Source organism: Lepidochelys kempii, chromosome 7, assembly GCF_965140285.1.
Source record: "Lepidochelys kempii isolate rLepKem1 chromosome 7, rLepKem1.hap1, whole genome shotgun sequence".
Classification (NCBI taxonomy): domain Eukaryota; kingdom Metazoa; phylum Chordata; order Testudines; family Cheloniidae; genus Lepidochelys; species Lepidochelys kempii.
Window position 1 is genome coordinate 35,680,571 of NC_136386.1, and position 21,779 is coordinate 35,702,349.

The window sequence follows — 21,779 nt, forward strand, 5'->3', positions numbered from 1 at the left end:
CCCACTGGAACGGTTTCCCTTTCCAGTTCCCTTCGGGGGGAGTGTCCTACATTCCTTATTTCCTCCAAACTCAATAAAAACAATAAGCACTAACGAGCACTTCTGTTGATAATCTCAGTAAAGCAATCAAGCACTAAATCCTAAAGCTGGTCTCTCCAAGTCAGGGTTGAAGCAGATTGGTGAGAGCAGTGTCAAGAGAGACACACTGCAATCATCTGTCCTTCAGAGTATCTAAAACAGTTTATTCACTAAGGCTGTCAATCTGACCCGTCACAGCACCAAAATTCACCCCAGCTTCCACAATAAAGGACCCCTCATTAAAAGATGTATTGTGCTTATATATTTTCAGTCTTATATTAAAATGACTAATGATACTTGTGTAGCAACCACATATTTATAGTTGTTGCACCAACATATTAAACATGACAAATGGAGCGGGATAGTTCAGTGAATATCACACAGTGATACTTGTCAGTGCAGTATAACGTTCGTCATATGCTGTCCATTGTTTCTTGCCTCTCAAATGTAGCATATGAGCAGGCTCACTTCTCAAGCAAAACTTGACGTTTCAACGAAAGGCCATAAAGTTTGTTTTTTGAAGTGAATAACAAAATTAGCTGTACTTTATATCTAGCATGCCTAATAAATCCTTTAGTGGTGCATTAACTATTAGTGGATCTAGAAACTGCAGCTTCTCTATCTCTTCCTGCATGGTCATCTTTACTTACCTGGCTCCTTTCTATAGCTTTCAAAATCACTCCAGTTTCCCTGAAAAGAAAACCTCTTAACTCCACTTGTCTCCATCTCCAACCTCCCTTTACTGTCTACTTTCCCCTTAATCTCCTTTGATCCTACCTGGTCCTATTTTAGCCTAAGATGATCTTCTGTCTGTTTTGCTATCTGCTGTGACACAGCTGTTCTCTCTTTGCCTTGGTCTTTCCTGGCTTTAGTGCTTTCTTGGTTCTCTTCCTCACTCTCCAGCCACTTCAGAAGATAGTTCAGTTTCCCTTCCCATTAACTATTCCTCTTCCCCCTCTGTTGGGTCCCTCAGAGTTCTGTCCCTAGTTCTCTTCTCCATTTACACCTTATCTCTTGAGTCCAACCTCTTATCTCTTATCCAATCACAGCATTTTTGTCCATGATCACTCTGACTCCTCCCCCTCTAGTCACTTTCACATCTCTAACTGATTTCTCATCAAACACACTCATATCAAGCTGGTTAAAGCCAAATTTATCTACCCCTTTGAAATCCTTTGTTAGTAACCACATTATCTTCTCAGTCACCCATGCCCAATCTCTCTTTGATGCCTGTCTCTCTGGAGAAAATGCTTTCAAATGAAATATCTCATTTCACTCTTTTAAACTGCTAAATCTTCTTTATATTTCCCTTTGTTGACTACCAGTTTCCCCCCACCCCAATTAAGCTTCCTTCTGCACCGGGTTGGGGGGATGGTGGAACCCAAGCATTGAATGAAACACAGAGTCATGTCTATTTTGTTCAGCTGGGGAAAATGTATCTTACACTTGTTCCAAAGAATGGGTGCATATCCTGTATAGTCCTAAGGAGTTTGTGTATAACTGCTTTGGGAACTCAGCCCTTTCTGGAGACAAACTGTGTTGTGGAGACACCAACTAGTTTAAATACAACTCATGTTATTATAGATAAGGTGACCAGATGTCCCGATTTTATAGGGACAGTCCCGATATGCAGGGCTGTCTTATATAGGTGCCTCTCCCCCCGCCCTGATTTTTCACACTTACTATCTGGTCACTCTAATTGTAGAAGAAGGGTGTCATGACTGACTGGAGAAGTTGCATCATCTCAGTGGGTGTGAGGCTTTTGGAATTTTTACAACTACTTTATGATTTCAATAATTTATTCTCCACAACTGTGATTGTATTTACATTCACTTAAATGCCCCTTTTTGCAGCCAGTGCACTAGAGAGGGGCCTTAGTGTAAGTGAGAGAGAATCAGGCCCATTTATATCTTTCACTGCGTCTTATTAACTTCATTGACATTTGCTGCTCAGAGTTTGGATGGGATGTCACAACAAATAGAACCCCACACATATGAACAAAAATCCCTTCAACAACTGTATCTGAGCTTCACACAACTCTGCAGCAAAACCACCCATATCTCACCCACAGGCTTGTACACCACTTCATTACCCAGAAAGTTTGGGTGTTGTTTGTTTAAATACATCTTTTGTGAAATTTATTAAATTTACAGATCCACATTCTGCACTGATTTTTATTCCATGTAGTCCCATTGGCTTCAATGGGATTGCACTGGGCAAAAGACAGAACAGAACCGCTGTTGCCATGCTAATGTGCACAGTATACCACATAAAGGAGGTCCCAGTTAATACGGGCACCAAAGGCCTGATTCTCCTCTTACATTGGTGAGAATCTGGAGTAACTCCACAATGAGACAGAATGAAACCTCAAGGTGTTGAGTTGCCCATCAAAAGCAGCCTAGCCTCATAATAATGCCCACAATAAGCCAACATTCCAAAGGTGGCCAATTTTGCAAAAAGAATGAGCTCATGCGAGTCTCTCGGAGACTAATCCCCCACCATCCCAACTAAAACAAAGGACTATTCATGAGGTCTCTGATTTTAAAATGACATTCAAGTATATTACCAATTTAAGCACTAAAAGAATAACTTAGATTCATTTCCATTATTTTAAAATCAACCTTAAGGAAAATATTTTTTTTGGCAGGAGAATGTTATTCATGTTGGTAACATTTTTCTCCCCAAATTCATAACAAAGGAAGAAAGACGACATTCTATGGAACACTGGGATGGGGGTGGGTGGGAAGGAGGCAAGTGCACACGTGGGATATATGGGCATTAGACAACGGAGAGAAGGACAGAAGAGCCTTTTGAGTTAGCAAACGAGATGGACAGATTTCCAAGATAGGACATTCAAGGCTATTGTCAGTATGCAGTAGAAACTATAACTAGAGTTGGTCAAAACACAGAATTTCCATCATGTGGGGAGATCAGAGAGTTCAAAATGTTTCCTCCTGAATCACGACAAAAAGTCAAAATCTCAAACTTTTTCATTCCATTAAATATTCTAAACATATTTCATTTCAACAAGGCAAAAGCGTTCCATTCTGACAATAATATAAACAAGTTGAAAATGTCTTGTCAAAAATTTGTAGATCAGCTCCAGTTGTCACCCTGAGCCCGTCAGTTTATTTCAGGTGCCCACAAATGACAGGAGGCCCATTCCTTACAAGGCTTCCTTATACGAGTAAATTTTACTTATGCTTGTAGTCCCATGGACTGCAATATGGCGACACACAAAAGGATTACTCGGATGTATATGGTGTTGCAGGATGCTTTTAAATGTTTTTATTGGAAAGAAGTATAGCCAGCATATAGATACAGTATAAAAAAATTGTATGATCTACATGCACTAAAGGTGAAATTCACCTGGGCCAGCACAAAGCTTATGCATCCCTTAATTCCCACTTGAGCCCTACTTTCAGGGTTTAAGAGGTGTTTAATTGGCAGACAGCCCTTTTCATCCTAAAGGAACGTACGAAATTATCTATTATCTATGGCAGGTTTAGAAATAATTGTCCTTCCCTCATGTGCTCTGTTGACTGGGCAGCATATAAAAACTTGTACTGCCATGGCCCATGGTCTGTGAATAAACAGAGCATCCAACCAGGATATTACATTTTTTGAAGAGCATTCAAAAAGGTGCAGTAATCTGGAAAGCACACACTATACAAGAAGTTTAAATGTGTTTTTATATGCTATATACTTTTATACCTCTTACTTCAACTGCTGGCAGTCAAATTGGTAGCTGTCAGAATCACAAACGGCAGGAGAAAATGAGGAAGGAAAGATCAGTCTAAGAACACTACCCCTTAAATGTAAGGGAGGATGAAAAAATATTTTGGGGGGGAAATCTTTTCTATTCTTTTTTTTTTTTTTTCCGCTGGGCGAGAACAACCCTGAACCCAGTTGCTCCTGAGTAGATGGTGCCAGCTAATAGATTAGTTCTTCCTTTCACACCCTCACCCGCCAGAAACTTGTGATCTCACCAAAAGCTGCAAGAGAGAATTCATGGCTTACTCCACCCCATCTCACACTAGGTGTAACTGAAGGGCTACTCAGAACATGAAAGAACGACAGGAGAAATGTTTGTTGCAGTTCTCTAATATACAGTCTACAAAAACACTAGCCCTTTCCTTCTGGAACTACTGAAACTTGAGATGGACCTGATGAACCCCAACAAAAACCTGGATCCAATTGTTGTAGCTTTGTCCTGTCTCTTATTAAAAATAACACGTCTTGTACTTAACAATTACACTGTCACCAATTCATGAGTTTATCACAAAAGTCTTGTGATATTTGGCATTATTCTCAAAGCCCCATCTCCTGGGGACCTGTGATTAGGTGAGAAGCTCAGATTTCTTTTAAAAAAAGACAGATGTTTCTAGCCCTGGTGGTTGCAGAGAAAAGCTTGAAATTGTACTGCAGTTAACCCACACAGGAAGAACATTTGAGAGCCTTATGGAGCTTCGAATAAGGATATGTTTATACTGCAATTGGGAGGTATGACTGCGGCATGTGTAGATATACCCAAGCTAGCCTGAGTAACAATAGCAGTGAAGTTACAGCAGTATGCACCCAGGGTCCTGGGAAGACGGGGCCTGTGTTGCCATGGCTTCACTGCTATTAGTACTTGAGTCAGGCAGATTGAGGCTAGCTTAGATATAACTACACATGCTGAAGTCTCACCTCCCGATTGAAGCGTAGACATAACTTAGGTCACTGGAGACATTAAAAGCGGGAGGAAAGTTAAGGCACAAGACATGCAAGGCAGAAATGATAGCAGATTCAAAGAAAGAGAACCAATCAGACAACACACCATCTACTGTAATTATTTACCCACTTTGTACCAATGTTATGGTGCTTAATTAATGTTTTTAAAGTCCTTTGATATGCTCAGAGGAATTTGTGGTAAGGTCAGCATTACTATCTGCCTGTCAACCAAATGTGGGCCAAATTATTTCAGAGGAAGGTGAGTCCCTCAAACCAAGTTTTTGGAAACCTATAGCTAACTATTACAACTAATCAACCAATTGCTAAACTATACTATTATGCTTCTCCGGGAGTGCAGCTTTGGAAGCAGCGTTTGCAGTCATGTAGTAAAAAGCAGCCCAGCCCCAAATATACCATAGGAGAGGGTGGGGTGGGGGAGGCGGCGGGGTTGTGAGCCACAGTTTAGGTGTAATGTTTCATTCAGTACTCTCTCCTCTCTGCAGTTCAACCCAAATTAACGTAACGTGTATTTGCCTCACATATGGAGAAATTCACCTGTCACTGCAGGGTTGTGGAAAATCCCCAGCGCAGCAAATCCAAAAAGGGACTCAACGGGATGATGAGCAGCTGCAAAAAAAAAAAAAGACAGACCTGCATATGAGTGTGTACATGTGTGATGGGGATGGGGGGACAAATGCTCACCCCACCCCCAGTGCAGCTGGACTCTGCCTCAACTCCCTGACACCCAGCACATCAGGGTGATTTGTGGGGCAGCGAAGGGGTTGTTGTTGGGCTAATGGGTGCTGCGGAACCACACTAATTCCAATGCCATGGGGACCTCTCCAACAAAACAACTGGGGGGAAAAGGAGGGGCTGGATTTTCCTCAGTCACATAAAGGCACATGAGCCTTGACTCAGGAGAACTTCCCTGTTCCGGATAGCACTAAAACACATGCCCTTCTGAAATGGGGCTATTGTGCTTTACAAAACCAATGAAACACAAGGTGCCTAACAAGATGATCAAGATTCAAATTCCCACAAATGCATCCCAAATACAACCCACTGTATACGTCATATCAGTGGTCCCCAAACTGTGGGGTGTGGAGGAACATTTGGGGGAAGGGAGGAAGCACCACGCAGTCCTGGTCTGCCATCTGCTCTGCTCCAGCCACAGTTCCCTGCCATGGCTCCACTTCCAGTCCTGGTCCCAGGCCTGGCTCCCAGCCATGGCTCCACTTCTGGCCCCGCCACCAGGTGAAGCCCCAGCCTCGGCCCCAGCTCCAGCCGTGCCCCAGCCTCAGGCCCCAACCACAGCCGGGCTGTGGCTCTGCTCCCAACCCCTCTCCGGGCCACAGACCCACCCCCAGCTGTAGCGCCGTCCTCAGCCAATGGCTCCCAGCCCAGCCCCCGCCCCACTCCCAGCCCAGCCCCCAACCACAGCTGAGGGAGACAGGGGTAAGAAGGGGTGCAAGGTAAAAAGTTTGGGGACCACTGTATTATATCCTGGAACATAACTGCATAACTGGCCAGGTACTTAGTCAGCTCTGTTATGTAGGAAATCTGCTTCATTATTCATCTTTGAAATTAAAATAAATTGGTTTAATTTATAAGAAAGAAATTATCCACTCCAGAAAGTTAAAGACCACCCTATTTGCACCTAAAAACCCCTCTAATTCCACAACAGTCAAAAATCTGGAAGAAATAAAAACCAGTGTGACAAGATGCAGCCAACAAAAACTTCTCTGTGCTCACAACGTCCCAGTACAGTTTCCACAAGCAAACAGAACTACTGTGCTTTCACAGTGCACATGAAATGCAAGAGAAGCTCCTGACCACACAGACTCCGACTGCACAACACATGTGCAGAATATTCTACTATATGTAGGCACTGCAAATTTGGCAACACTTATTATACAGATGCTATAACAAGCATGCAAAATTAGTTCAACACCATGCACGTAGGGGTGTATGCAACCAAGATGATACTCAAATAGCACTGTGATGAGTGTAGTATAAAAATGCATATAGATTAAGTAAAATAGGTGAGAACGCTCAGGAAACTATGAGCCAAATTTTCCAGAGTTTTGCCTAAGTAAGAATGGCGGAAGGATTGGACAATATAGGAAAAAATTTTGGTAGGCAAAATTAAGTTATTCAATTTGGCCAGGACACAGCTGCTTGTACCCCTGTTCATGTAGGAAGTGGTTTGGGATTTTGCACTTCTGAAGTCCTTTGTGGTGCTCATCCTTTGCTCCCCTCTCAATCTCCAAACTTCCTCTGATACATTCAAGTCTTTGTCTCCTTCCCTCTCTCTTCCTTCAGCTGGCATACAAAGAGTTTCTATTCACTCTCTCCATCAGAAATTTGAGAGAAAAAGCAGCAGTGATCTCATGGACTGTGGCATGCAAGTTTTCAGAATTTCCCCTGTAGCAATTAAATTACTACAGTGCTAATTAAAACTTACTCTTTGAAAAATACTTAGATGAAAGCATTTAAAATGGCAACAGTACAGTACTCCTAAGGCGCTTTGAACCTAACCACCCTAAGCATGGGGGGAGCTATGATGCAGGAGACCACCTCCATTCACTAGGGAACATGTTGTTTTAAAACTGAATATAAGCATCAGATGGAAACCTGTCTAGTTACTTTCTAGCTATATTGGGCAGTCCTGCTGGAACAGTTTTTACTTTATTGAGGGAAAATAAGCTAAGTGAATGGGGAAAATACGGTAAGTGACTGTTCAGCGGAGTTCTGGGGTCCCCTGCCTCATGGATTATATAGGAAGTGTTTCAACATCATTAACAACTGGGTAAAAACAGAAGCAGAACAGCTATGTATTCTATCCCAGATTTATGCCCCGCTCCCCAAGCAAAAATGCTTCAAAGTCAGTTACAGTAGTGGGTCTCTCTCTTGGCTCATCTCATCTTCAAGTTAGAATCCATTCTATTAGCAGTAGGTCCCCAAAGTAACCAACACAATTTGGTTTCATTCTGACAATGGACTCCTAAAGAGTGAGGAGTCATTTGTGTCAAAATAAATCTTGCCGCTATAGTCTAATGTTTATTGAGGTAAATAAATCAGTCAAACTTGTCTAGACATTGTCATTTTCATGATGAATGTTGAATTTCCATTGCAATACATTGTAACATGTTAACTGCATGGTAAGTTTTATTTTATCTACATCAATCTCTTTCTTGTTTGGGTTTTCTCCATGACTTTCCATACTTCGAGAGAGACAGATTCCAGTAAACAGAGCTAGGTACACAGAACTCTGTGAATGTACCTCTATGTCCATCTGCAACATGTGTGCCTGCAGACTGCAATCTTGGGTTCTCCTGGGAATACACTGCCAATCACAAAAGTTTTTCTCCCATATTACATGGTGGTTTTGTAATGTAGCAAACACCCACTAGAATCTAAGATAAAACTCTGTTTCTCAACAGGATTCAAACCTAGTTCTCCAGAGAATAAATGCTGCTTTCAAGAATCAACTGTAGCAGCAAACTGATATATTTTCTCAGCTACGTGTAGGAGAGTGCAGCTGAAGAAAGACAACTTTCTACTCTCTCAGCTGCCAGAACATGCTTGGCTAAGAGTTAAGAATGCCATGCCCAGGAGCAAACTTCTGTATGCGTAAAGCCAAAACATGGGCATGGCAATATGTCATACTTACAAATATCAGACCAGATCATGAGCTTCTTAGTTCCATAAGTAGAGGGGAATCTACGCCTGCGGATTGGCTGGGAGAACAATGAAAGAGGGGAAAGCCAGCTTCACAGCCTAATCTCCCTTCCACTGTGGGGTTGGGAGTAGGTGGGCCGGCAGATCTTTGCTGGCTTCTGAGACAAGACAGTGTAAGTTACTGCAACAGAGTTCACAGTAATTTGTGCTGCTTTCCTTTCCATAGTGTGGAACCCTTCCCCCTTTAGAGGTTGGTTATGACAGGTAGGGAGCTGCAATCAAGCAAGACCCTAGTATGAAGTCTTTTGTGAGAGCCATGCTCTCAAGGGGCTGCATGGATTCTGTCCCTGCTGGGAGAATTCAAGGGAATCTCTGCAAGGAGTAATACCCAAGAAAGGATGACTGGGTCCTCATTCAAGAAAACTTCCACTGAAGTCAATGAAAGTTTGCCTGAGTATCTACTGCAATTCTTGTTCCATCATTTGCTTATTATTGCCCCAAAGTCATATTCTCCAATCACCTGCATGGCACAGACATAGCATCAGTATATAGTGAGCCACCACCATCGCCTCTACAAGAAGAGAGGCCTCACACCCAGTGTGTGAGGGTGTTAGGTATAAAGCTTAGCGGCCAGATTCTGATATCCTTACACATGCTGAGTGGCACCTTACTCTACAAGTGCTCTCATTGACTTCCATGGGACCATTCATTGAGTAAGTTACCATTCAGCATGGTATCAGAATCCGGACCAGAGTCAAAGTCAGCTTGATCTGATCAGAAGATTTGCTACAGTGAGACAAAAGTACATGACATGAGTACTGCATGGTGATGTGATATGGGGCAGAAGCAAGGTGGAAGAAGAGAATCAGCAACCGTGAGCCTGGCATCAGAGGATGTCCTAGGAACAATCTGAACAACATGGGATAAATACTATCGCACGTTAATTCTTCTTATAGCACTGGTAACTTCTAGTGCACGTGACAGGAACACAACAGAAACTGTAAAAAGAACAGGGTAGCATGTGAACTGATCATGCCACATCAGTGAAGGTAGCCATGAAGATAGTCCTCTAAAAGACATGTTTTGAAGACCCATCGTGTTCATCAGGCCCTCAGAGAATGGACTGGACACAGGATTTCCATAGGTTTTTCTGCCTTATTTCATTTCCCTTGTCTCTTTCTTGCTCTGCTACTTGCTCCACTTGGAACCAAGTGCTATATGTTCTGTCAAGAGTATACTACGGTGCAGTTGTTCATTACTTGCTCCAACAGAATTTGGCACATCTTTTCCCCTTCACATGGATGTACAAGGAAGGGAGCCAGGAGGCTCTAAATACCACCTCCTCTACCCAGTCTAATTAATAAAAAAAGAATCATGCACCATGGCTGTAGAAAAAACAACTAAATACGATGAACAAATTTAGACAATTGCTCTAGTGCAGCACACACACACACACACACACACGAAAGTGAATCTAATGCTGTACAAATTTTCAAGAGGATGACCACCACCACCACCGGTAATACAGATCAGGCCAAATCCTACAGTCCCTATCAGGCAAGGCTCTCATTGACTTAATAAATGTAGACAAATGAAGCATATTCCAAACTTGTGTACCAGCTAATAACTCACCACTCTCTCACTCATTGTTATATCTTCCCACTAATCAACAGTCTGTTGTAATTCACCTTCCAATTCTTCTGGCTATTGCACATGGCAGCTGATTGTCTGTTTGGCTTTTTCCAGGGTCTTCCAGAGGTGCTTTACATTGGCTTGCTCTCTTACTTGTTGCTTTATTCTGTCTTTCCATTTGGTATAAGGCATGTTTCCAAGCTTTCAGATGCAGATTTCAGAGATTGCTGCAGGGCTCTATTCGATTGCTTGAACAAGTTAGGTGCCAATATAAATGGTATTTTAAACTTTTAGCTCTGCACATTTAACAGGAGCAAATTTGCAATAGCATACAAAATTGTTCAGTTTTCCAAAGCCTTTCTCCATCCAGCCTTGCAACCTTCTTCACCTCATCTCCCTGGTTTGGGCTAGCACCCTCTTCTCAATCATTATGATTGGTGTCTTTCCTTTATTTACAGGGCATTTTTAAGCAGTTTTCATTTTCTGGATATTCTTGGCTCCACACAACATACTGGATGCATGCTCGTCATGGGGCAGGTTTTTCCACTGGTTTAAAAAAAAAGCCAGTCACTGCAATTTTCTTAGGATTCGGGTACTCTCTTGATCCTGGAAGTAATCTGGGTTGATTTTTGTGATCTAATTTCAGTACAGGCTTTTCTTACAAGGGAAGGGGGAAGAGTAGCTGGCATTATGGAAGAAACAGCCTCATGGCCAGATTGCCTTCCAGTAGAAAAGCTCACAGAAGTGGTATCAGAGAAGAGGAGCATTCTGGGAGATTTTTCTGCATGGTCTTCCCCCTAGTGAGAGAAAGCGTGGGGGGGGATGTAGATTTGCAGACTGAGCCTTCTCCAACCTCACTCATCTCTGTTTCTGTGAGTGGAAAGGGGACTCCCTTCAGCAAAGAATCAGAGGCCTATTGACCCCACTGATAAGTGTAGACTCTGTAGGAGCTGCCTTCCCTTCGACTGGACTGTTCCTTATGATCGCACAGAGCAACCCTGGATGGGCTCTAAAGGAAGGTTATAGAGCTCCCTAGCTGTGTAATCTCTGGCTCTCCACGTGGAAAGCTGAGCACAACACAGGTGATGAAGTTGGATAGTCTCCTCCCTTGCTCCACCCTCTTGCATCTCCAGCTCTCTCCTCAAATCTCCATGGCCATCCACATCAGACCAGGAAGGGCAAGATGGGCTAGAGTCCTGACACCCACCCCTTCCTCATGGAAAGGGTAAGATGACCCAGCCTTGCCACCTAACATCCACAACCTCCTTAATCTAGGAGTCAGTTTGTCGTCTCTTCTCCCAAATATGTTTACTAGACTGGGCAGGGAGGGAAGAAAATTATTTCATTATTCCCAGGCACAACCCTCCCCCCCTCCAAGAAAACAAACTACAAGTACACAAGGACTGAAGACAAAGCATTATCCACAGCAGATGAAACAGATCTATCAGATGTATTATGTTAATTATAAGTTTTCCATGTCTTTCGTGAGTCTCCAATTGCACCCAAACAACCTGTTCCCCCTCTCAGACTGCTGACAATAATGCTTCCACAACGGGATTATTATAAACACTAATTAACATCTTTTAGATAAGAGCAAAAATTATTATTTTAATGGAGGACAAAACTAGAACATTTGGTTAGAATGTTCTCAAAGAAATGTTAATTACCACTGACTTTAAACAAGTGGAAATCAAAGCCCACCATTTGTGGAGTGCTTTGAAAAGTTCCAATGCCAAAATAAAATGTGCTGGAAAGAAATCTTCAGTTTTCTTCATGAATGAAAAGTGAAATCCCTGTAACTGAAGCCTGAATCCATCATCCCCTTACTCAGTCTCCAACTGCAGATGTAATCCACCAATCAAAACGGCTCCTACACACAAGCTTTCCATAAAAGACAATAGAATTAATTTTGTTTGCTGGATACAGAAATGTGAGAAGATGCATGCCTTGCTATTTCGTCTAAATTTCTATCCTTCACAAACAATATTACCAGATGTAGCTACTAGAAGTTACTCTCACAGTTCCTCCCCATCTTCTATCTGGTATTTATTTTTCAGTGAACTGCAGTGATTGTCAAAAGCTGTCAAAGAGAAGTTGAAGAGTTGCTACATGGCTCGCTGTGCTGGAAATTAATTTGTTCTTGGGCTAATGGATTGAGCATGGGGCCAAGGGACAGGTTCTCTCTCTGTTTCCTGCTGTGCTATAGATCAGTTGGGTAAAGATGGGCAAGTTATCTAGGCCCAAATCTTCAAAAGGCATTTAGGTGCCTAACTCCCATTTTAATCAATCAATGGCAGTTAGTTCCCTAAATGCCTTGGAGGATCTGGGCCCTAACCTCTCTGTGTCTCAATAGCCCCATTTTAGAGCTGGAGAAACGAATCTTTAGTGGCAACAATTTTCAAGTTGTTTGATTTGAAATGCTTTAAGAGGTCCTGATTTTCAGAGAACACTGAGCACCTGTTCTCTGAAAACCAGGCCCCTTTAAAATGTCTCAAGTTAGTTACCCACAATTGTGGCATCCACAGTTACATGTCCATTTTGAAAATCTTGGCCATTGATCTTTGTGAAGTGCTTTGACATCTTTAGGTGAAAATATTTCATATGGGAAATACTTCATATGGGAAAATATTTCATGTTATTTATATCCTAATTATCTTTACCTCAGACCCTAATATTTGGAGATAAACAGCCATTTCCCACGCCTACCCCCTCAGAACTCAATATCCTGCTGTATGCCTTACATCTAGGTTACTCTATGTATTGTAGATTTGTATTATCGACCATTCACCTTCTTAGTTGTATAAATCTAGCTGCTTGTTCCATTCCAATTGATCTCAGTCAAATCTACTGCACTGCCCAACTCACTGAGTTCCCCAATGAATCACCATTATTAATCATGGGCAGCCATTAATCACCCATGGCTCTCACCACATCCCTTCTCTGCATCATAGTCTGTTCCTTCAACCTCTTGCACCATCTCTTGTTCCCTTGAACCTTCCCCTTCTGTTCCCACCACATCTGTCTTTTCCTCTCCCCCTTCCCTTCTCAGTCTCCCACACTCACAAATCCATAACCCACATGCACACTACTCTCCCTGCTTCTCATCTCCAGTGACATCTGCCCCAGTTCCAGCTCTCCTTTTATCCCACCCTTTCCACCTCCCACACTCTTCCTTGTCACCACCTTTGTTCCACTGGACTCTCTGACGCATATCTATCCCCCCTGTCCCTCCTCCATTTCTTCTACTCTCTCTGGAATGTTTGCTCCATGTATGAAAAGACCACTACCATCTGTGACCCCTTCATCTTCTCACACGCACGGAAGCCTGGCTCCTGGACTCTTTCCACTGACCTCAGTGGGTTTTGGACAAGGCCCAAAATGTCTGAGATGTATCCTCAATTTGGATGATTAATTCCTCTGGACAAGGACAGTGTCTTTTCCTGTCTGTTATTCAGCATCAGCTACTAACACACAGTAATTACAAATATAGGGTTTGTTCTCGTCTTCAATATTTATGGACAAATTCTGCCCTTGCATGCATGCTGCTCCAAGTTTTATAATGAGTTTGCGGTTTCGTACCATGTTTACCCTACAAACCAGAATGGTGTTAGAAGATCTAGGCTCGTTTCCTTTTCAGGTTATACATTACATTTTTTTCCATTACCACATGAAGCTGTTGTGGTCTTTTTCATAAATAATATGTGATTTATAATCATGCATGGAATTTTGCTTTGAAGTTTGTTTATTAACAAGTACAAGTGAACCACACTAACAAAGCTAAGAGTCTGATCTCATTAACAGCTATTACCAGGCATAGGTGAACTCACTGGACTTCAGTGGGACTGTTCACATGCTTAAAGTTAGTCATGTTGTTAAGCACCTTGGTGAATTAGGGCCAGGGAAGCAAGTAAGCATATACAATGATAGAAATGTAGGGCTAGAAGGGACTCAAGAGATCATCTAGATCATCCCCCCATTCTGAGATAGGACCAAGCATACCTAGACCATCCCTGACAGGTGTTTGTCCAACCTGTTCTTAAAAACCTCCCGTGATGGGTACAGCACAACCTCCCTTGGAAGCCTGCTCCAGAGATTAAACTACCCTTATAGTTAGTCTTTTCTCAAGACTAAACATGCCCACATTATTTAACCTTTCCTCATAGCTCAGGTTTCTAAGTCTTATTACTTTTGTTGCTCTCCTCTGGATTCTCTAATTTGTCCACATCTTTCTTAAAGTATCGTGCCCAAACTGAACACAGCTCTCCAGCAGAGGTCTCAACAGTGCTGAGTAGAGCAAGGACAATTACGATCTGTGTCTTACATATGACACTCCTGTTTATATTTTTTGCAACTGCATAGAAATTGTTAGCTCATATTCAATTTGCAATCCACTATACCCCCAGATCTTCTTCAGCAGTACTACTGCCTAGCCAGCTATTCCCCATTTTATAGTTAGGAAGGAAAAATCAAATGCACAAGTGTAGCACTTTGTACCTGTCTTTATTGAATTTCATCGTGACAAACTGGAGAACTGATCTGAAATCAACAAGATTATTTTGAATTCTAATCCTGTCTTCCAAAGTGCTTGCAACCCCTCCCAGCATGGTGTCACCTGCAAGTGTTATAAGCATACTCTCTACTCCACCATCCAAGTTATTAATGAAAATATGCACTAGTACCAGACCTAGGACAGACACCAGTGGGAACCCTAAAGATATATCCCTCCAGTTTGACAGTGAGCCATTGATAACTACACTTAGAGTATGGCCTGTCAACCAGTTGTGCACCCACTGTAACATACCAGGGTACAATCCAGTCTAATGAGCAGTTGTGTCACCCCACCCTACAATTTTGGGTGCCTTACAATGCTTTGCTGAAGTAACTCCCAACTGGGCTGCTCACAAACAAACAGCCTTCCAGCATGTAAGCCAGCCACACCCTGAATGTCTGTGTCTGACTGCAGACTGCCAGCCACGCTTGGGGTCACCAAGTATAACCAAGGCTGGTGAGAGCCAGAGTGTAACCCAACACACCCCCACACTGAGATTTTCCTCCAGAAATGTATGTCCTGTATGGCCCAGCCCCCTCCTGAACAGTACAAAATATTTTAAGTCTATTAGCCCTTAAAAGGAATAATCTCAAATAGTTATTCAGACACTTCAATTTAAAACACACTGGATTAGATAAAATAGTAAAACAAGTTTTAACTACCAAGAGATAGATTTTAAGTGAGTACAAATAAGGAGGCATAAAACTCAGAAATGGTTACAAGAAAAATGAAGATAAAAAACATTTACTAATGCGTAATTTAACAACCTATATCAGATTCAAGCCAAGTTTTTCACCACCTGCTTTTAGCAGTCCTACTGACCAAACTCCCTCAGTCAGGGCCCCTCCTTCAAAGTCCCAAGGATTATTTCCTTTTTCTCTTCAAGGGCAGTGAATGCAACAGGCTGGGAGAGGGAGGGGGTGCCTTGTGGGGTTTTTCCCTCCTTTTTATAGTTTCAGTCCCACTCTTGAAAACCATTTCCAGCTGGGCACTAGGTGTCAAAGAGTCTATGTGGAAGGATATTTTCTGCTGGATTTTTCACCTGTTTGAACTTCCTTTGTCTTCCCTTCCTGCTTGAAGACTCTGTTTACTGCTTAAATACAAATTAAGCAGAGCAGGCATACCTTTGTTTAGGACAGACCTAGCTTCTATTTGGGCAGGGCTGTGGAGTTTGGAACATGTGTTAATATCATCATACAGGGAACTCTTATAACTTTACATACAATGTTGCCATACATATTTTATCAGGATAATACTGACTAGCAAATTATGAGTTTTCAAATTATACCATACAAGACATGCCTTGTACAAAAATTATTACAATAGTGTCTAGGGTGTGAACACAGGGTTGTATTCTGTCACACCCACCTTACAGCAATTTCCTCTAGACCACATTTCGTTACTTTGCTTATGAGAATGTCATGGGGCAGTGCTAAAGTCTTACTAAAATCAAGATCTATCACGTGCTTATGTCCTTCCCTAGTCAGAACACCACACAGCACATGTTTATCTTTAAGCACATGCTTAAGTCCCATTGACTTCAGTGGGCCTTAAACCATGTGGATAAGGGCTGTCCTGAATGGGGATACTTTCCTGAATCAGAATCTTATGCCAAGTAGTAAGTGTCCTCAGATCTGACCCCAAGTTTGTAACAAACTTAAAATTCATAATCAAAAGGCAGTGTTAAGATAGCCATTTATTTTATCTTTTTTCTTAAATTGCTCACATAACACCAAGATCATCAAAAGTCAGAATTAGAGAACAGTAAAGGAAGGGTCTATTTACTTTTTGCCTTTCACAAGTAAACTTGATTCTCTCCCCCCCTTCCCCCCCCCTTATTTTTACTGTTGACTTTCACTTTCTGGTTCTTATACACTAGCATAATGCTATTCTGCCTGAGTTTCCCAGCACAGTATGAACAAGACCGTTACCTTTCCCATAACTGGTGTTCTTCGAGATGTGTTGCTCATGTCTATTCCACAATAGGTGTGCGTGCTCGCCGCATGCACCAGTGCTGGAAGTTTTTCCCCTAGCAGTACCCGTAGGGGGGGAGCGCCCCTGCGACCCCTGGAGTGGCACCTGCCTGGCACAGTATAAGGGATGCTGCGTGCTCCCCCCACCCTCAGTGCCTTCTTGCCAGACAACTCCAACAGAGGGGAATGAGCGCAGGATGTGGAATGGACATGAACAACACATCTCGAAGAACACCAGTTACGGAAAGGTAACTGTCTTTTCTTCTTCGAGTGATTACTCCTGTGTATTCCACAACAGGTGATTCCAAGCTATATCTGTTGGAGGTGGGCAGGAGTTCACAAGTTCCCAGGACAGAGGACAGCCATGCCGAACCCGGTGTCATCTCTGGTTTCGGGGACGATCACATAGTGCGAGGTGAACGTGTGAACCAAAGACCACGTAGCGGCCCTACAAATGTCCTGGATGGGGATGTGGGACACGAAGGCAGCCGACGAGGCCTACACCCGAGTCAAGTGTGCCCTCACAATGGGTGACGGGTGGACACCCGCCAGCTCATAGCAGAAGCAGATGCACAAAGTGATCCGATTGGAAAGCCTCTGAGTGGAAATCGGCTGGTCCCTCGCGTGTTCAGCCAAGGCGGCGAACAGTTGCAAGGACTTTCTGAACAGCTTGGTCTGCTTGAGGTAGAAAGCCAGAGCCCGCCGCACATCAAGCATGTGGAGATGGCGCTCCTCACTGGACACGTGAGGCTTGGGGCAGAGGACCGGTAGAAAAATGTCCTGACCCATGTGGTAGGCGGAGACCACCTTCGGGAGGAACGCCGGGTGTGAGCGAAGCTGGACCTTGTCCTTATGAAAGGCGGCTTAGGTCCCACTGTGGGACCAGGGGTCTAGAATACGGAAAAAGACGGTCCAAACCCTTAAGGAACCGGCCAGTCATAGCATGGGAAAATACCATGTGCCTTTGCATCGGCGGATTGAAGGCTGATATGGCTGCCAAGTGCACCTTGACTGACTGATAAGGGCGCCAGGCCCTGAACCCTCAGGTGGAGGAGGTAATCAAGGATAAGCTGGATCAGGGTGGCCACCAGGAAGACACCCTGGTCCACCACCCACCTAGAGAACCGGGACCACTTCGCCAAATAAGCGTGGCGAGTGGAGGGCCGTCTACTTTTGAGGAGGACGCGCTGAACCTGTTCTGAGCACGTCCTTTCCTCTCCGCCTAACCACTGAGCAGCCACGCTGTGAGGTGAAACGCTGCTAGGTTGGGATGGAGGAGGCGGCCCTGGTCCTGAGAGAACAGGTCTGGGCGGAGAGGCAACAGCCGAGCTACTGCCAGGCCTGTGAGGGTCCCATACCAATGCTGCCTGGGCCACGCCGGAGCAATCAGGAAGACCCGGGCCTTGTCCATCTTTATCTTCTCCAGAACCCTGCTGATTAGAGAGAATGGGGAAAGGTGTAGAAAAGCCAGCCTGACCAGGACAGGAGAAAGGCATCGGAGATACCGCCCCTCCCCACGTCCCCCCCGGAACAGAACTGGAGGTATCACCGGTTTTGCTGAGTCGCGAATAGGTCCACCTGGGGAGTTCCCCACCTTCGGAAGAGCTGGTGGGCCACTTCCGAGTTAAGGGAACCACTCATGTTGCGAGGAAAAGTCCCTGCTCGAGCGATCTGCCCTCTCATTCCAGGTGGAAGGCCTTCAGGTGGATGTTGTGGGCTATACAGAAATTCCACAGCCTGAGCGCTTCATGGCAAAGGGTAGAGGATTGGGCCCCACCTTGCCTGTTGATATAGAACATTGAGGCTGTGTTGTCCATGAGGACCCTGACTACCTTGCCCTCCAGGTGCGAGCGGAAGGCCATGCACGCCAACTGCACCGCCCTGAGCTCCTTGACGTTTATATGTAGGGTCAAATCTTGAGCCAACCACAGGCCTTGGGTCTGAAAGTTCCCCACATGGGCCCCCCAATGCACGTCCAATGCATCAGACACCAGGTCCAATGACGGGGCCCTGTCCCTGAATGGGACCCCTTGGAGCATGTTGTTTGGGCGGACCACCACTGTAGGGAGGTGATCACAGAGTCCAGCATGGTGAGGACCTTGTCCATCCTGTCCAGGGCCTGGGAGAACTTCAGGGCCAACCACTGAGGGGCCTCATCCTGGATCTGGCATGATGGACCACATACGTGCACACTGACATGTGACCCAAGAGTTGCAGGCAAACCTTGGCTGTTGTCACCAGGAACCATGTGATCGAGTCGATGAGACCTTTCAGGATCTTGAATCTGTCTGATAACACTGCATCCAGGAGCGCCCAAATAAATTCTATGCATTGGACCCGGACTAACGTGGACTTGGTGTTGTTTACCAACAGGCCCAAGACGGTGCACATGGACAGGAGGAGCGCCACGAGATCCCTCACCTGCGACTGGGAGGTGCCCTTGAGAAGCCAATCATCCAGATAGGGAAATATCTGGACCCTGCACCATCTGAGGTAGGCCGCTATCACTTACATGCATTTTGTAAACACCCTGGGGGCAGTGGACAGACCAAACAGGAGTACCGTGAATTGGTAATGATTCTGTCCCACCACAAAACAGAGGAAGCGCCTGTGCCCCTCGAATATGTGGATGTTCTGTAGATCGAGGGCAGCGTACCAGTCCCCAGGATCCAGGGAGGGGATGATGGAGGCCAGGGAGACCATGCAGAACTTGAGTTTCACCATGTACTGGTTCAGACCTTGCAGGTCCAGGATGGGCTTGAGCCCCCCTTTGGCCTTCAGGATAAGAAAATAACGGGAGTAATACCTTTTGCCCATGAACTCCTTGGGCACCGCCTCTATCGCTGCTAGTCCTGGGAGCCGCCCCACCTCCTGCTCGAGCAGAGCTTTGTGTGAGAGGTCCCCCAAGAAGGATGGGGGTAGGGGATGGTTAGGTGGGGAGGAAGTAAACTGGACGGGGTAACCGCGGGAGATGGTGTTGAGGACCCTTCGGTCCGAGGTTAGCCGCGACCATTCCAGGAGGAAAGCAAAGCACACAACCAGTTGGAGAAGGGTAGCTTTATTGGGGGTGGATCCCTGGTGAGGATTGGCAGGGTGCCCCCAAGCATCCCGTCAAAAATGCCTTTTCCCTGCCTGATTGCCCTTGGAGGACCCAGACTGGAGGGCAGGCTGAGACTGCCTCTGAGGGCGTCTCTTATAGTCCAGCTGCTTCTTACGGGCGACCTCATACTTCGGGAGGGTGGCCTGAGTGGGAGTCTGCTGCGGCTTGAACTTAGGTTTTGCCGGAGTAGGGACATAGAGGCCCAGAGTCTGGAGGACTCTCTGGCAGGAGTCTTTCATGCCATGCAGCCTTGAATCTGTTTCCTCCGCAAACAGAGCCTTCCCAAACGGGAGATCCTGCATGGAAGACTGCACCTCACTGGACAGCCCAGAGAGCAGGAGCCATGACGCCTGTCTCATGGACACCATGGAGGCAATTGATCATGCGGCTGTGTCTGCAGCATCCGATGCTGCCTGCAGGGACGCCCTAGCGGCCGCTGCCCCTTCCTTCACTAGTGCCCTGAACTCCTTCCTATCATGCTCCTGGAGGGAGGCCTCAAACTTGGGCAGGGAGCCCCACAGATTGAATTCATACCAGCCCAGGAGAACCTGATGGTTTGCCACTTGTAACTGGAAGATCGAAGACGAATAAATTTTTCTTCCGAAAGAGTCCAGTCTCCGAAAGTCTTTGTTCTTTGGGGTCAGGGCTGGCTGACCCTGCCATTTCCTGTGGTTGACCGACTCGACCACCAGGGAGTTGGGCACCAGGTGGGTATACAGGTACTCTTCAGTGGGTACAAAGTACTTGCGTTCGGCCTCATTGGCCCCCTTCTCTATAAAGGTGGGTGTTTGCCACAGGGCATTTCAAATGTTAGCCAGCCCTTCATGGAGAGGCAAGGCCACCCTGCCCGGTGCTGACGGGGACAACACATTAAACAGGGAGTCTGAGGGCTCCTCCATCTCCTCTGCTTGGAGATGGAGGCTTGGTGCCACTCTCTTTAAGAGCTCTTGGTGGGCCCTGAAGTCCTCCTGCGGTGCAGAGAGGTCGGGGCCGCAATCACTTCCTCCGGGCAGGGCGAGGAGACCGGTGCAGTGCTCTGGGATTGTGGAATACGCATGAGCAATCACTCGAAGAAGAAAGGTGAGTGAAGGAACGGACCTAAAATAAACTAAATAAAAATAGTTGGGTTTTATGGAATTTTTTGGAAAAAAATGTAATAAAAACCTTCTCTTTTTATACTAGGCCAAATACAGATGCTGGTGCAGAGCCAGAATCTTAGATCTTGCCATGATAATTAGATACTTCAAAGCTTTACTCCTTCTGTAAATATATATACAGACTGACTCCCACTAACCTCAAATGAAAAAGATCATTTCAATAAATATTTTACTTTATGGAGGAATATATGTAGCTAAATAATGAGAATGCTCCTTTCTCTTTGTCCACATCTTGTTTTTGTTGAACGAATAAGCCATATAGTAAATTAAGGCTGATTTTCATTAAAATTAACAATACTCCAAGCGTGCTATGGACTAGTGAAGGCAAATTGTTTGAATTTGATAGTCTCCATATAAAATGTTCAAACTTTTTGACAGTGTTTTTTCCCTTTGATCAGAGGTAGCTTTCCTTCTATTTTCCAGTAAAAGAAAATTATAAACATAAGAGGAATTAAGCAAGAGAAAATAAACCATTAATACAAGAAAACAAGAAAGAACTAATATACAGTGCATCCTCACTAATTCCACATAGTGATGCTGAACCAGACTATAGAGGAAATAAAACGAATATGACAGAAATAAATTATGTGCTGGAGTCCCTGGAGAGAGAAATTGCCCTATCTATTAAAAAAGAAAAATGCAGTTGGATGGGAAACAGAGTCAGATCTCGATAGAAATAAACCTGAGTGATTATGGCTAAAATGCATCTTTCATTATGTCACAGAAATGCCACCTCAGGACATTATAGTTAAATTCTGTGTGTCCCCTGCCTTTTCAGCTTGCAATTTCCCTGGAATTTTCCCCACTGAAGAGGCAAGATTTGCCCTCCAGCCACCTAAACTGGAAGATCTCCTAAAATCTGCCAGTAGGAAGGGACACCCCTGTGCACAACTCTT

The 21,779-nt window shown here is 44.5% G+C and overlaps 1 protein-coding gene across 6 annotated transcripts in view; it reads right to left on the bottom strand.

The window, feature by feature from the left end:
• Positions 1–21,779, bottom strand: part of FBLN2 (fibulin 2) — a 194,135-nt gene that overhangs the window by 150,349 nt on the left and 22,007 nt on the right. For 3 of the 6 annotated variants that reach the window (XM_073352181.2, XM_073352183.2, XM_073352180.2), the window contains exon 2: positions 5,347–5,418. The exons of the other annotated variants lie outside the window; for them this stretch is intronic. The gene's annotated coding sequence lies outside the window, so the exon portion shown is untranslated. The remainder of the gene's footprint in view (positions 1–5,346; positions 5,419–21,779) is intronic. 6 annotated transcript variants of the gene reach the window in all.